This window comes from Oncorhynchus kisutch, linkage group LG2 (genome assembly GCF_002021735.2).
Source record: "Oncorhynchus kisutch isolate 150728-3 linkage group LG2, Okis_V2, whole genome shotgun sequence".
NCBI classification, from domain to species: Eukaryota; Metazoa; Chordata; class Actinopteri; order Salmoniformes; family Salmonidae; genus Oncorhynchus; species Oncorhynchus kisutch.
This window is the reverse complement of record NC_034175.2, coordinates 43,556,074-43,574,075: the sequence shown is the minus strand read 5'-3', so window position 1 is coordinate 43,574,075 and position 18,002 is coordinate 43,556,074.

Below are 18,002 nucleotides of genomic sequence, written 5' to 3'. Positions count from 1 at the left end.
TATCGGAGATCAGAAATACTCCATTGCGCACCACTCACTGAGGGTGACGAAGATGCAGCAACCATCCTGATCTTCATTTTATTTTTCAATGTGGCCTATGTTGAGTCCTTCTGCTGTGGATGAGCCGAAAGCAAAAACACCACTAGCCTGTTCCCCCGGCAGCTCAAACTCCTCACCTGAATAACACATTAAAGGCAGTTAAATTCCGTCACTGTGATTATCAACCTAATTACATAATTGAACTCAAAGCAGATCAAGCAACTTACGAATGTGTTTTGAAAATGCGAGCGCTGACATCATGGTGAGCAATGTCTAGTCTGCGATGTGCATCTAACAGTGGATCTCTGGATTTGAAGAATTCTATAAAATATTAACGCTTATAAGGATAACTGGGCTTCTCTCCTTTAAATTGCCCAATTTAAAGCAATCTATTTCTGGAATTACGTTCGAAAAATACTTAAAGGGTTCCTCTATCAACAGTGAAAATGATAATAGTAGTACAACCAATAATTATCATCTTCCAGAACAGAGGACAGATTTTTATGGGCACTTGGTGGGTGCGACTGATAACTGTCATTATTTTCCCCCGATTATAGTATCTGCAAACTGGAATTCTGAAGATGAACATGCGTGTTCTTAGCAATAGGCCTACATTTCAGACCATTAACAGATGGAACATAGACTTAATTCTAAGGAAAAAAGCATGAAAAAGAGAAATAATCACAGATGCATTTCACTGACGAAAATGCCAAGTAGGCCAAATCTTAAACATATTGATATTTACATATAATAACATACATAATTCTTTACCATTCATATTGCCTTTCTCAAATGTCATTGTAATTACCTTTGTATACAATAATATTTCATTTGACAAAATCCACAATAGCCCACTCAAAAAGGGTACATATTTCTTTGCATTTCATGTGACTAACTCTTTCATTATTTTCAACCTATATTTTGATTAGGAATAACAAAGAACAATACAGGACATTTTTTTTAAACTAAATACTATTGTAACAATCAAACTAACTGCAACTCCAAAGTAAAATATGACAGCTTTCAGAAACACTGCTGACTTGGAGAAGCATTTAATAACATGCCTCAGCCTTTGCATTCTTGGCTCCTGCAGATGGAAGTACCTTGTAATGGCCAGTCTTACAGGATTTCTTCATCTTCGGATGGAATCATGGCATGGCTCTAACTGGCCTACACTAAATACAAAGCCCTATGTGCATGGAAGCATCAGTGAGAGAGAGAGTTTAAGGAGACAGGACTCATTAGCAGTGAGTAGCTCTATGGCAGAGTGTGTTTTAACACCTGCTGCACTCCACCTGAGGGTTAGCAGCCAGCGATGTGGGTGAAGGGTGGAGGGAGCAGGGCCTGAAGTGTCCCCTACTTCATTTCAGCCCTCTGACGGAAAGCCCTCTCTAACTACCCCTTCCAACCTACATTTGAACAGTCGCCAAATATGCATGTTGTGGCTCTGGAAGAAATTCGTTTTTCAAATGAATCTTCAGTACCTATGGGGCTTGCTAAACTAATTCACTTATTTTGCTTCAGACTTTACAAGGTCCAGGGTAAATGGGAGTAAATGTCAATGATTAATTACTGTTGTTGGTGGCACAGGATAATCCTTTTCATTTCATTTCCTCTGTTGAAGGGAGGGAGACACGCTATCCACGGCAAATCTGACCCATGATTTGAACAGCTGATATGCGGAATAACTTAACTCTCTAAGATGACCATCTATTGCAGATGCTAGTGTTGTTTTCACGAGGTGACCGTTTATTGTGAAGAATATCTGAACAATGTTGTCAAATGCAGACAATATAATGCTTACTTGTTTTTGTTCAGTTTGAATAAATAATGTATTAGCAACATTGCCATCTCATGCTGGACAGAGTGATACTTTATGGATATCTGCAGAATACTTACTTATGTCAAATAGGAAGAGGAGATAATTATGTCCCATTTCAAAACATTCACGAAATTTGTTCCGTGTTTTCTTAAAGATTGCACGATCAATCTCACAGTAGTTGAAGGGATCGTGACGTATATCCCTTCCAAGTTCCTTTTTCTTCTTCCCTGTGTACTGCATTTCCTGCTTCTTGTTTCAATGCATGTGAGTCTCTTGATGTGTAGTACATAGTTATCTGTGTTCTGGACATAATCTTTCCGTTTATATGAAGATGTAGTTTCTGCAAACATATCCACACTGTACATTTCTAACAAGCCAGGAATACTAGAGACTGCTCTTAAAGACCACTTTGTTAATCAAATGTATGAGAAAATTGAAAACATAATTTGCTGTGCATGTATTTGATATACTTTGTCATCAATGAATACTGCATTCATTATTTGTACTGATGCTGTCTTTATGCAGCATTTAAAAAAAGATTAACTGAACAGTGACCTATATTTACATTACTGAACTGCAACATCATGACCCATTTGCCAATAATAGCAAGACAAAATGACTGTATATTTCTCTAAAATCTGCAATAACGCATTGTTTTATCAGAGTTCCAATACTATTGACCCGTGATCAAGATCTGTCTGATGTCTAAAGCATGCTGCTGATAAAACAAAATGGTGACTTAACAAAATATGATCAATCCAATGTGAACAGATCCTCGGGATGGTATTTCCCCCAGTTCCTTCTCTGCCCTTGGAGGTCCTTGCCTTTTTGTAATTTGCTGCTTCGCTGGGCACCAACTAGACGAATTAAGCCAACTTTAGAGATGTATTTTCCTGTTCAATTTACCATCAAAAAGTGAATTGCTTTGGATTTACTGAATGTTATGTTGTAAACAGATACTGAATTAGGATGTAAAGGATATTCAAAAGCAATACAATTCAGGAAGTGCTTGAACTATTAGGATGAGAAGTCATGATTTCTTTATAAAAATGCTTATTTGTTATGAAATCTTATCATTTCTATAACAAGATATTCTGTGTTTGAAATATTTTTTTAATCATAAATTTAACAAATGTGCCAACTATTATCAGTTATTTAAAACAGAAGGCATGATACATTATTTACATTTTCTCAAGTATCAAACTGTGTATATATGTATATCACAATTGCATTACAAAATAAAGAGTGAGGATTCAGAGCAGTTTACCTTCTCTGATCTGCAATGTCAGTGAGTCACACCTGAACTGCAGAGCACATCCAGATAGCCTTGTACCCTTAACAATCAATTCTGGGTTTTTGATTCAGTCCAAGTGGTTAATGAAACTGTGGTAATGAGTGATATTTATCATATTATGCATGTTTCCTTTATATTTCTTAGGCTGCGTTTAGACAGGCAGCCCAATTCTGATAATTGTTTCACTAAATGGTCTTTTGACCAATCAGATCAGCTCTGAAAAATATCTGATGTGAAAAGATCTGATCGGTTCAAACGACCAATTAGTGGGAAAAATTATCTGAATTGGGCTGCCTGTCTAAACGCAGCTAAATAAACTCAAACTCCTACTCTTTGATAGCCATTTGTTGGACTGGATGAGTTGTTGGCTATATTGAGCCAGTTCTCCAGAAGGACATAGAGACAAGATGGACTTGTTTCTCCTGGGTGAATCAAGAAAGACCTAGCAATCAGGCTGTGGGTCAGTCTGAGTCTCTGCTCTTACATCTGTCAAAGGCACTTCCTGATGTAGTTGGAAAAACTCCAATCAAGAATTAAATTACACCAAACAAGCACTGCATGGCTCTTAAAATCTCAAAGCAGTAATACTGTCTCTATAAATCTGTATTTGAAATAGTCAGTATCTCAACATCTGATCATGTTGTTGGGTTATTTTTGTGTGTGCTTTTTTGGGGGTGAAAATCATACACAAAATATCATCTGTCAAAGGTTGAATAAATATGCAGGTTTTTCATCCAGGTTTTTCAAAGATTTGATTTTTAGCTTTCCCAAGCATATAATATGACTTTTAAACAATATTTTCATTGTTATGTCAAGGTTGAGTATTTGCCAGGCTTGGATGGTGGAATTTTAGCAGAGTACCACATCAGTCTTGGAAGATCAGCCAGACATAATTGTCTCCAGACACTGCAAGTAACTGACACCTGCACACTGAGAAATATTACATAGACAGACTGACTTCCCATTTGCCATCTTTTTCAAGGGGTTTTCTTAGAGCGAAGAAGAGAAGGCTCATTTATGCATCATATTGGAGTTGTCTGAAGCCCTGTCCCACACTAAACCACTGAAGTCCTTGGACATATTATGTTGGAGCAAAATAAGTTAAATGAATACAGCTAGCTACATATTTTCTTAAAATATTATGATATTCTCTGACATGAGAAATTATAAATTGGAAGTCCCTCTGCCCTCTCGCCTCTGATGATCAGTCCAGCTCCCTCACCTGAGAATCTGAAAAGCCAAGGGTCACACTGTGGCAACCCACAATGGACTCTGGGTAAAACGCTGCTCCCCATTACTGCAGCAGCAGGGGTCAGTGGGTGGTGGCAAGCCTCCAACCCGCCTGAAATTGGCCACAAAATGACCAATTACCTAAAAGTATAGCTGAAAAAAAGTGGATTTCGAAAAATATGTCTGTTACTTAATTCGGTAAAAAAAAAAAAACAGTCTTGACACTTTTGATGTTTTACAGTTCTAGCTGTTGGCTTAAAGTTGAAAATAACTGGGAATCCACATCTTTAGACTAATCAGAAACAGGGCTGTCACCAGCGTTTGAGTTTTAGTGAGGCCCTGCATTTGTATAGGCTTACAGTTAATAACTTTAAAAATGCTATTTGGAGAACAGCAAAAACAAGCAAATATGACCCCAGCCATTATCATCTTGGTTGCGGCAACTCTAGTAGCCTACTTAAGCTGCCTCCGAGCTGGGGTAGTTTGTTTCATGTCTAAGGCCCTCGGCCTGTGCTGCGAGAGTGCGGAGCTAGCCATTTGAGAGAGAGGTGAATGTGTTGCTAAAAAGTCAAATCCGGAGGACGCAGGCGAACATAACCAACAAACCGCTGTTCATGATTCCACTCGTTCGCAGAGGCAGGCTCGATCAGATCAAGAACTCGACCAGATCAAGAATAGCCCAAGCGTTCTGAGCTTAGATCAATGTTGGGAGCAACATTTAGATGTTGACTCGTCATTTCATTTCTTTATGTACAACATATTTGTATTAGGCCTATTATTTACATGTTTTTTATTTATATATATTTTTTATTACAGAGGTCCAGACGTCGATGTTCTCATATGTAGTTACGGCCATGATCAGGAAATACATCCATGAGTTAACAGTAAAGAGAGCCATTGGGAGTGAAATGTGATTAACTGTGGGGTCTTCATGATCTTAATGTAATAAATGAAAGCAAAATATATTTTATTTTAGTAGAGGGGCAAATCATACACAGGATAATGTGACAGGGTAAACTATCTGTCGAATTTTCTGTGACCCATGTGAAAACAATGCTTAATTATATGGATGCAAATGTATGTCTCATTGAATGTATTTCCTCACAAATGGGAATCATGCAAATGTCCTAATTAAGTCATTTGCCATGGAGGACTAGGCTGCTGCCTGGAGTTCAGCTGCCTCGGTGCCTTCATCTGGCACCTCTTTCTAGTTTTTGTTAAGAGTTAAGTCTCCAACAAAGACAGGAAGGAGGTCAGCACTCAGCCAACACCTGAACATGCTCCCTTTTTTGTGTTCCCCTTGATCCCCACAGTCCGTGCCTGTCATTAGTCTTAATGATGGAAAATTGTCATGTTGATACAAGTCTCTTACTCTCCCTCTCTCTTCTTTGTATAAGTAGTAGGTGGAAGCTCTATTTGTTACAAAGTTCTTTGTGACTAAAAGCCGTGGACAGTGCATTTGTGCTGGGGAAGAAAAAAGACCCTAGATGCTCTTTCCATAGCTGGGATAATTATTCCTACTGTGACCTTAATGATTCGCACTGTTCCCCCTGCATTTCATCCACGTGCCAGGCCCTCAGTGGAGCCCGGAGTCAGGGAATATGAAAAACCCTTATAATGAAACCATTTTGGCTGATGGAAAAAGGCTACTGAAGCTGCACTTGCTACAAAGACTGCTCAATTATATGAGTAATTGTGATAATTTCCCCTCCATTCATGGCTTTTTCTGAAAGGTAAAAAACAGACGCTGAAAGGGAAATTACTTGGACAATATAGAGTGTGAAATGGCTACGACAAAAAAGATGACTGTAAGAAAGTCTAGGACTATAAATAAATATGTTAAGTAGGACCATATAAATACACCCCTCGAAAGCTACCAAACAAAGACATAAATAAACACACACACTCTCTCCCTCACACGCACAGACATACACAAATACATATGTAGACAAATGACCATTGAATAATAAGATTTTAAAAAGTAGATATGCAGCTGCCTGAAAATTATACCTCTCTCTCCTTCCTATTGACAAAATTTCAGCTCCTGCAAATGCAGGCTAGTAGTTGGCTATCATTTGTTGTTTTGTGACAGGAAAAGGATAATTACCTCTCTGAGATGCAGGACGACTGACATGACCTTTAGCCTTTGCCACGAATGCAGGAGGCCTGATAGAAAGCCTGAGGAATAATTGAGTACTTTGGCTTTTCTTTATATTGCAGAACATGTTTTGTTCAATGGAACACAGGAATAGCAGTGTTGTAGAGTGCATTAAACCCAGGGTGTTCATAAATATGATGTTCCCTTTCCTATCAACTCTGCCTTTTCGAAAAACTCTGATATGCATTAAAATGTCGATTTCATCACACTAGCAGACAGGAGAGACAGTGAAATATGCATTACTTTTTGTTTCCCAGTGGGGGTCGGATTAAACATTTCCTCCCCACAGAAAAGATAGAAAAGATTCTTGGCAAGCAGGAGCCAGCCTATAATTTCAGTCTCTGTGGAGAAAAAAAGTTCATTGTGCTACAGTAAATGGCCAACATACATCTTGACAACAGGAGACCTTCTGAATTCAGGGATCATCATTTCATACAGTGCACCTTTGTTCTTTGGAAAAATGCTTGCAACAAATGCATGATCCACAAAGCAAATTGAAACAATTTAGAGAAAATTATTCAGCAAAATAAATAAATGCATGCTCTCCTCAGAATCACATTGCCCTGTCCAGACTGAACAACTAAACAATAAATACAATGTTTGCATGTCTTGCCAGTGTACCCTACTACCCTACTATTCTGTAAATGTTAAACTGTTCAAACCAACTGTTATAACACATTGAGTGATTGAGCAATAACTACCCCATTGCTATCAATGGTTGATTATTGTTTCTTATTATTTTTTCTGACTAGCTGACACCTGGATGTTGTCCATATTGGGATGTTAGTAGACCCCACAAAACTGCAATTTATTCAGACAAACCTTAAACTGTTCCCACGTGTATGGCTGCTGACCCCTTAGGCCCTGTAATCTGGGATAAATCTTTCCAGGCAAGGCGAGAAACATTACAGCCTGGCAGCTCAAATGCTTGTATCACACTCAAATGATGAGTCTCTGTCACCAACCATGTCATCAGCTTCATCCCAAACCCCCAATAACTTCTGTCCCATTGAGCAGCCTGTGTGCTTCTTGGCCAGCCAGTCAGAGACCCCCTGGTCCCACCTGATTGTGCCTCTGATGACATGTAGAGGGGTGTCCAGCTCACAGGCGCCAATAGCCGCGTCCCGCCACCAACACTCAGCTCCCAGCATCCCCCAGCAGCCTCCCGCAGCGCCTCTCCTGACAGCCACCAGAAATGTCTCCAACTTGTCAAGTCGCCATGGTAATAGTCCAGAAACAGAGAATAGCACAAAGGCTGGGCATACTCATGCAGGAATGCAGGAATGAAAAGTCTATGAGAACACTGACGTTCAAAATGTTCACAGTTTGAAGAAATAGAGAGCCTTGAAGCCATACAGTATTTCACCTATGGGCTGCGAAAAGCTTGTATCAATTTTTTTTGTTGCCATTGTTGACTTTTATGTTTAAATTGAAAACTGTCATACAACTATCCCTGATCTACCCTATATAATGTAACACTCTCAATATCTCCAATTGGGAACAAGCTAGATTCATTTGACTGACTGTGCACACTTGGGCCTATCTGTCCCAAACCCACATGCAAGCAGGGAAGCACTTCCATCTGCAAGCACTTCCATCTTGTGTGTCACCAGTCTTTGTAAATATATTTGATGCTAGATGTCCATGCTAAAGTTGGAGCATTAAGCTAAAATGTGGAGCAATGTCATGGCTGCTAAGGTTGGGGTGAGTTGTAACACAAAATGTTACAACTATCCAGTGGATTTGATTTGATTTGATTTGATTTGGTGATCCGTCATTCTGCCCCACCTGTTTTGAGCCCCAGATTTTTAACCAAAAAATTATAATAATTTTTCTTTTTGGGGGGGGATTGCCTGTTTTGCTTGTTATTTTTGCATTAATACGTGTCACATATCAGTTTGCAAACAATGTAAAATAGAAATACAAATAATTGCGTTAACAAAGCCGCATACAAACATGGTCTCTTTTTTTGCTTTCTTGAGTAAGGCAGCTCCAAATACAGGTGTTTCAGCCAAGCTCAGTGCTTTCTGTGGTGGTGGGGCAGCCAGCGGAAAATACGGAGCATAGGGGTTGGTAATATTCTCTAGTTGCGCCGTGATTGGCTCAGTGTTCTACCTCACTGCCAAATTTAAGGGTAGAGTTTGAATATTGGGTGCACCTTGGGTGCTGCCATAGAGCTACATTAGAAGTGCCCATCCAAGAAGGCTCAAGGTCATTGGCCACAGATAAAATGACGTGAAATCACTTTATATCTACAGTAGCTTTGATTCGACTGATCATATCAACATCATACTTTCAAAATCATAGCTAGCAGTCATCATCATGAATCAAGTCAACAATCTACAGGCAAATCAATTTTAATCCTTGTCATATGAAGAGAAATAATGAAGATAAATTATAGATGAAATGTATCGGTGCTCATTGGCCATTGGACATAAACGTTACACAAATCGCAAATTCAACAATGAGTGGTTTGGAAAGAATCAGTGGCCATCTGCAAGCATTGCAAAGCTGAGCCTGCTATTTAATAGAGTGGCTGTGTGGTCCCAAGTCTGGGTTCAAGGGTCTCTTTTCCAAGCTTAAAATGAGGAACATTCAACATTGGCCATGCTGTCAATCCAGCATGATTTCTGCCGTGCTCAAAACAACTGTTAACTCGGAAATGGAAAATCTCACTTCAGTGAGTTTAAGACAACTTGGAACTTGGGGAAAAAACAAGCTCCGACTGGGAATAAAAGTTTTGAACGATCATCCAACTCGGAATTGTCAGTCGGGAACTCTGGCATCTTTCCAGAGCTACGACCAGAAGATCACTGACGTCATCTTGTAATATGCCAAGGAGATAATTATACTGTTTCTAAGAAAGTAATACTAAGTGTATGTTGTGTAGTAAGCTGTTAGTAGCCCATGTGCCTCACTCTAATCATTTGGTCTATTTTCCCCTCTTAATTTCACCTACTGTTCTGACTTGGTGGTGCGCATGTAACCTATAACCTGATATTGAGAAATGTAATCTTCAAATAGTGTAAGAGCTTTCATTGTCTGCTTATATGCCCGCTTTATTTATACTACGGTTCTGACTTGGTGTACAGGGAGAATACTGTAAGAATGGCCCATGTTCTGAATTATGTTGCTGTAGATTTCAAAAGTGCTGAACAAATAGTTATATTGATGACGTGTGTCTTAGCTCGCTCATTAATGTCTTAATCGAAATTACGGATTGCCTCTTATCCACTTATCCTTATGCCATAGTTTATACATCTCAATTGTCAGTAGAACCCACATTTGTTTAAGCAAGTCAGCCATATCAGATATGTTTTTTTAAAAGGCAGTAAATGAGGCTGAATGAACTGTTTTGCTGCCAGACAAGGCTCTGCTGATAGCCAGGTGTAGCAGTGGTAAGGTGTTGGGACAGCTTTATGTAGGCCCTAACAGTTTGTGGGCACCGTTTGTCACTGTTGTAGTACAATTCATGTATTGTTTAGTGTTGTGTTGTGTAGTGGCTTTGCTGGCATGCATCCCAAATTTTGTTTGTTTGCCCCACCAAGATTTCCAAGCTAAAATCGACACTGCAAGTATCCCAAGTGAGATGTGGGTGCAGTGCTTTGAAGCACACAAAGTTGTTGGCCCACAAAGGATGCACTCCTTGAGGACAAGTGTACATGTTTCACAACTGTAAATCTGAGGGAAGAGGCTTCCAATGGGTGTACACACACGCACACACACAAACTTGCGAAGTCAAGTGTGAAAACACACAAACAATATAACAGTGATTGGTTTAGTTCAGCTGTTTGCGTAAGACATTCAACTGAAAAAAAGTGCCATAAGGTTTGTGAGTTTTAAGTCATTTCTGTGCCACATGACGTGTCATCAATTGCAATGCTTTTCTGATATTTGTTCAAATGCTCAATGAACACATTTATTGCTAAGTTGCAAGTTATGATTTATGCATTTCCTGAAAATGTTCCATTTCACCCCAAGCAGTGTTGCAACTGACCCTGGAGGTGGGGTAAATTGTAACATTTTACTCCTTGTACATGAGACCAAGTCACACCTTGTCTGTTTGATTTAGAAATATAATACCTGTACCTATTTGTAGCAGACAGATGGAAGTTGTTTTGTGTCACATTTGACTGTAGTAGCTCAAACAATCTCTGAAAAATGGACAAAAAGGTGAATAGTGTTACAACTGTATCCGGTCTTCCCTACTGTAAGTCTCTCTGCTAACTTGTAACACTACCTGCTACCTCTAGCATGGTTTATTTGTCTAACACATGAACAGAAAACAAACATTTCAAGGGGTTCCATTCGGCTTGCCTGACATTAATTGATGATTGAGATAAATGGTTGACTCACAGTGAAGGAAACAAAGGAATTGTCCCTGTATGACAAAATCAGCATTTGTCATTTTGTGGAGGGATTTTCATATGTCAAAACTGGCTTTACACACAAACTCATGCACACATGTAATTCCTAAATGGGTGTAAGGAGCAAGATCAACCAACCACCACTGCATCATCCTATCAGTGACCCTCACGTATGACTCCAGACAGACATGACAGACCTTATGAAACAGGGGGCTTGACTTTAACCTACCATGATTGGTCATCATACCCCGTTGGGCAATGCAAACCAGACCATCTATACCTTAGCACTGTCACGCGGACAGATGGCCTACTATTAAAACCTATTCCTGAGGTTAGTGTGTTTACTAGTCATTCCACGGTTTCCTTTGAGCACGAGCATCTACCCAGTGAAAGCTCAACAACAGCAAGGGTTTTTAAGGTGTCCCTAATGCACTCTGTGGCCAGCAAGGCTGTCAGGGATTGTAATAAATGTAGGGAACACTGCGAGGGAAAAGTGTTGCTGTCTCAATAGAGTGACACAGACAGGCCAAGGCTGTCAATGGAGCCCCTAATGATAGAGTAAGATAATGACAGACCCCAGTCAGAATCAGCAGGAAGAGGAAGATCAATCTGCAGCGAGGGAGGGAGGGATGGAAGGGGGAAAACGGTAGGCTCTTTCTTTTCTATTTTTCTCCGTTCTAGCTCATCTCATACATATCTATCTGCTGCAGCTGGCCCACACAGTGGCGAGGGAGCTCTGCATTAAGTACACAGTGGATCAATAACCATTACGACTCCTCCACAGCCTGACACATAGCAGGGACACGCTTGACATTTCACTCAGGACTGCATTGATCCCAGCACACAGTATTCCAGCCTCCAGTTTGTGCCTGAGCCTGGGGTCTGGCTGGAATTGAAAAGCGAGGGGGTGGGAGTGTAAAATGGCAGAGAGAGTAGCTAACCAGCTGCCGGTGTACAAGTAAACAGCACACCCCTCTGTGCATTCCTCGTTTTCAATCTACTGTTTTTCCTGCAGCTACTGGCAATTCAAGAACTGGATCAAAGCCTGACCTGTGTAGGCTATGTTATATAGGCTATGTTATATGGAGTATACATATGCAAACACTGTATATGCATGAACGTGTATGAGAGAGATAAATAGTCACATTGACATCATTGTCGATAACATCTCTAGCTTGAAGTGGCCGTCTGGAAATCCAGAGGCATAAAAAACAAAAACATTTGGAGCAATTAAAAAAGTGGGAGTTTCTGAGAAACCTTTCACAAGATAAACATACAGAAAAAGCAGACAACATCAAATTAGAAGCAATTTAGGCTAATTTCTTTTAAATCGTCCTTAGAGACACAAGACGTTATCTCCCGGGTCGGTCTGCTCTTGAAGTGTTATCATGTAAAACAGAGGTGGAAGTGATGCAAAAAGTAAGCTACAAGTTCTCACAGTCTCACAGTCAGAATTAGATGTTCGTCCATGTTTCTCAAATGTCAAATTTCAAAGTTGTTCCAAACGTCACATTTCAAAGTGTTTAAGATTAAGCTTGGGCATTAACTCCACATTTTTAAGGTTAGGGTTATGTTTAGGCATTAACTACAAATTCTTAAGGTTAGACATTAACTACAAATGGTTAAGGTAAGGGTTGAAGTTTGGGATAAGCTTAAAATAAAAATATAAAAAATTACTTTGTATCTTGGATTCGAATATGCAACATTTTGAATCGAATATGCAACATTTTGAATCGAATATGCAACATTTTGAATCGAATATGCAACATTTTACTTTTACAACAACCTACTTGAAGGTAACAGTGCTCACTGTTGCCCCTAGTGGCTGGTTTCCACGTCATCACCCAAGTCCTCAGCCATGGATGGTTGTCGAATACTGACTTGAATCACTGCATTAAATAAGACCTTCATATGAACCATTTAAAGTATTTATTTACATAAACAGTGCCTTCAGAAAGTAGTCACACCCCTTGAATTTGTCCACATTTTCTTGTGTTACAGCCTGAATTTAAAATGGATTAAATTGAGATATTATGTCACTGGCCTACGCACAATACCCCATAATGTCAATGTGGAATTATGTTTTTCAAAATGTTTACAAATGGATTAAAAATGAAAAGTCTTGAGTCAATAAGTATTAAACTGCTTTGTTATGGCAAGCCTAAGTAAAAATGTGCTTAACAAGTCACATAATACATTTTTAATGGACTCTGTGTGCAATAATAGTGTTCAACATGATTTTTGAATTACTACCTCATCTCTTTACACTATACATACAATTATCTGTAAGGTCCCTCAGTCGAGCAGTGAATTTCAAACACAAATTCAACCACAAAGACCAGGGAGATTTTCCAATGCCTCGCAAAGAAGGGCACCTATTGGTAGATGGGTAAAAAAAAGCAGACCTTGAATATCCCTTTGAGCACAGTGTTATTAATTACATTTTGGATGGTGTATCAATACACCCAGTCACTACAAAGATACAGGCATCCTTCCTAACTCAGTTGCCAAAGAGTAAGGAATCCACTCAGGGATTTCAGCATGAGGCCAATGGTGACATTAAAAAGTTACAAAGTTTAATGGCAGTGATAGTAGAAACCTGAGGATGGATCAACAACATTGTAGTTACTCAACAATACTAACCTAACTGACAGAGTTAAAAGAAGGAAGCCTGTACTGAATAAAAATATTCCAAAACATGCATCCTGTTTGCAACAAGGCACTAAAGTAATACTACCAAAAATGTGGCAAAGCAATTCACTTTTTTGTCCTGAATACAAAGTGTTATGTTTAGTGCAAATCCAATATAACACATTACTGAGTACCACTATCCATATCTTCAAGCATAGTGGTGGCTCCATCATGTTATGGGTACGCTTGTAATTGCTAAGGACTGTGGAGATTTTCAGGATAAAAAATAAACGAAATGGAGCTAAGCAGAGGCAAAATCATAGAGGAAAACCTGGTTCAGTCTGCTTTCCACCAGAGGCTGGGAGATAAATTCACCTTTCAGCAGGACAATAACCTAAAACTAAAAGGACAAATCTACACTGGAGTTGCTTATCAAGAAGATAGTGAATGTTCCTGTGTGGCTGAATGTTCCACTTGGCCTTCAATCTGCTTGAAAATCTATGTAAAGATTTGAAAATGGTTATCTAGCAATGATCAACAACCAATTTGACAGAGCTTGAAGAATTTTGAAAAATATTGTACAATCCAGGTGACTTGTACAGAAAGACTCACAGTTGCCAAAGGTGATTCTCACATGTATTGACTCAGGGGTGTGACCACTTACGTACATTTTATATTTTTGTATTTAATTTTTCTATAGATTTGTTAAAAATACTAAAAACATACGTTCACCTTTGTCATTATGGTGTATTGTGTGCAGATGGGTGAGATGGGAAAAAAATGAATTTAATCCATTTTGAATTCATGCTGTTACACAGAAAAAATATGGAATAGGTCAAGGGGTATGAATACTTTCTGAAGGCACTGTACTTTATATCAGGAACTCAGGACATGTTAAAGGAATATGAGCTATTATATTTTTTCTAGTCCATCGTTGCTCCATGTCTATGTCTTCCATACATACTCATGCGTATTTTTCCTTTCAATGGATTTTCATTTTCAATATGCCATACAAATCATTAACTGCATGTCATTTGTTTCTCTTGTGTTGGCAGGATGGGACATCAATGAGCTTTTTTTTCATAGCAAAAGACAAGCCTATCTATGACCATACAGGGATCCTTTCCAAGACTTATCTGTATATCAATGCAACCCAATAGACTGTGTTCCCTTGTTCCTATAGGCACATCGCTTTATTTAAACGAAAAAAAGATCGCATAACTCCGCTGCCAGACATCACTGTTCCTGGGGTTGATCCTAAATTGGGCTGCCATAATGGAGAGGGGGGGTTTCCCAGCCAGAGCCTGGGCTAGAGCCAGAGCCTGGGCTAGAGCCAGAGCCAGACTGTACAGCTAAAAGGAAGTGAATACCTGTCAGGTATACCGTGACATACCACATTGTTCACTTGGATAAAGATTGATTTTGGGAAGCTTCTGTGGAGCCAGATGGCTATTGTGTCTGATTGCTTTTTGCTGAACAATAAAGTCTGTTTCTTCAGTTGTCATGCCAACCTGCAGATTTAAAAACAGGATAAAAAAACAGTTTCCCCCTCTATCTCTCGCTCTCTTTCTGTCTGCAGTAGATATGACTCCCTGATAAAATAAAGGTTAAATAAGTACAGAATACAGATTGCAGCTCAACTCCAATCATGAGTAATGAACAATTACTCGGCCATGCACACAAGACTATATATATAAGTAGGCCAAATAGGTTTGCAGAACTCATTATGGTGAATGTAGGTGGTCTATGCATGCTGAACGCACTTTTGACATCGAGATGCTAATGGTAACACGGACAATTATCTGTCCATTTGTAGAGAAGAGTGGCATGTATGATCTCTGCTCCTTCCTTACAAATCTTTGATGTTGACAAGGTACCCTCTGAGCTAACATGAATAAATAACTGAAATTACAGGGATTGTGTCATTATTGGGAATCATTGTATAATGTTGCATATCACAATAGGACTTTTATGTCAGGCCTGCCTGTTAACCAAGATATGCATCAAATTACAGGGCTAAACCTAATATTGATTTCTTGCTCTGGGCAGCTGATCTGAAGTTAACTATTACATGTGTAGGAAACAACAAACAAACGCACACACACACAGACCTTACAATCATTCGAACCAGTGGCAGGATACAGCACGCCAACTAAAGGCAGCCCCTGAATCGGATCTTCATCTTTAATTTCTCTGTGGTCGCCCCAGTTGGATACAATACCCGTCGTCACATAGTCTGGGGTCATTATATGCTGGGAGGCAGCAGGGGAAAAAGAGACTGTGCATGAAAATGAGAGCCGATCTGCAGTCACAATGCAGCCATTTAGCATGATGGGGGTGTATGGATCAACAGCAGCCTGCCCTCCATGTTCCAGGCCGACCCAGGGTAGCTCCAACAGAAAGATTCCAGAGCCCTGGGGACTGACAGGGGACTCAATCCACCTCAACACTCCCAGCCCCTCATACAGTATAATGTTTGTCTGGCACACAATCACAAGTAAGACTGGGCTTAACTCTGGAGCTTGTTGGCAATCCTCCATCTGGCGGTATGGATATCTACCAGTGAAGAGTTGATGTCGATGGACATTGACTCGATGCTTATTACCTGCATGCCATGCTGGTTCAATTGTTGACTTTCACATCAAATCCCAATCAGATATAAATTATATGCATTTCATCTCAATAGAATAGTGCTTTATAGCAGTAAAAAAAACTATATATGTTTTTTATACACTGCTCAAAAAAATAAAGGGAACCCTTGAACAACACAATGTAACTCCAAGTCAATCACACTTCTGTGAAATCAAACTGTCCACTTAGGAAGCAACACTGATTGACAATACATTTCACATGCTGTTGTGCAAATGGAATAGACAACAGGTGGAAATTATAGGCAATTAGCAAGACACCCCCAATAAAGGAGTGGTTCTGCAGGTGGTGACCACAGACCACTTCTCAGTTCCTATGCTTCCTGGCTGATATTTTGGTCACTTTTGAATGCTGGAGGTGCTTTCACTCTAGTGGTAGCATGAGACGGAGTCTACAACCCACACAAGTGGCTCAGGTAGTGCAGCTCATCCAGGATGGAACACCAATGCGAGCTGTGGCAAGAAGATTTGCTGTGTCTGTCAGCGTGGTGTCCAGAGCATGGAGGCGCTACCAGGAGACAGGCCAGTACATCAGGAGACGTGGAGGAGGCCGTAGGAGGGCAACAACCCAGCAGCAGGACCGCTACCTCCGCCTTTGTGCAAGGAGGAGCAGGAAGAGCACTGCCAGAGCCCTGCAAAATGACCTCCAGCAGGACACAAATGTGCATGTGTCTGCTCAAACGGACAGAAACAGACTCCATGAGGGTGGTATGAGGGCCCGATGTCCACAGGTAGGGGTTGTGCTGACAGCCCAACACCGTGCAGGACGTTTGGCATTTGCCAGAGAACACCAAGATTGGCAAATTCGCCACTGGCGCCCTGTGCCTTTACAGATGAAAGCAGGTTCACACTGAGCACATGTGACAGACGTGACAGAGTCTGGAGACGCCGTGGAGAATGTTCTGCTGCCTGCAACATCCTCCAGCATGACCGGTTTGGCGGTGGGTCAGTCATGGTGTGGGGTGGCATTTCTTTTGGGGGCCGCACAGCCCTCTATGTGCCAGCCAGAGGTAGCCTGAATGCCATTAGGTACCGAGATGAGATCCTCAGACCCCTTGTGAGACCATATGCTGGTGCGGTTGGCTCTGGGTTCCTCCTAATGCAAGACAATGCTAGACCTCATGTGGCTGGAGTGTGTCAGCAGTTCCTGCAAGAGGAAGGTCATTGATGCTATGGACTGGCCCGCCCGTTCCCCAGACCTGAATCCAATTGAGCACATCTGGGACATCATGTCTCGCTCCATCCACCAACGCCACGTTGCACCACAGACTGTCCAGGAGTTGGCGGATGCTTTAGTCCAGGTCTGGGAGGAGATCCCTCAGGAGACCATCCGTCACCTCATCAGGAGCATGCCCAGGCGTTGTAGGGAGGTCATACAGGCACGTGGAGGCCACACACACTACTGAGCCTCATTTTGACTTGTTTTAAGGACATTACATCAAATTTGGATCAGCCTGTAGTGTGGTTTTCCACTTTAATTTTGAGTGTGACTCCAAATCCAGACTCCATGGGTTGATAAATTTGATTTCCATTGATAATTTTTGTGTGATTTTGTTGTCAGCACATTCAACTATGTAAAGAAAAAAGTATTTAATAAGAATATTTCATTCATTCAGATCTAGGATGTGTTATTTTAGTGTTCCCTTTATTTTTTTGAGCAGTGTATATATACAGTGCCTTGCGAAAGTATTCGGCGCCCTTGAACTTTGCGACCTTTTGCCACATTTCAGGCTTCAAACATAAAGATATAAAACTGTATTTTTTTGTGAAGAATCAACAACAAGTGGGACACAATCATGAAGTGGAACGACAT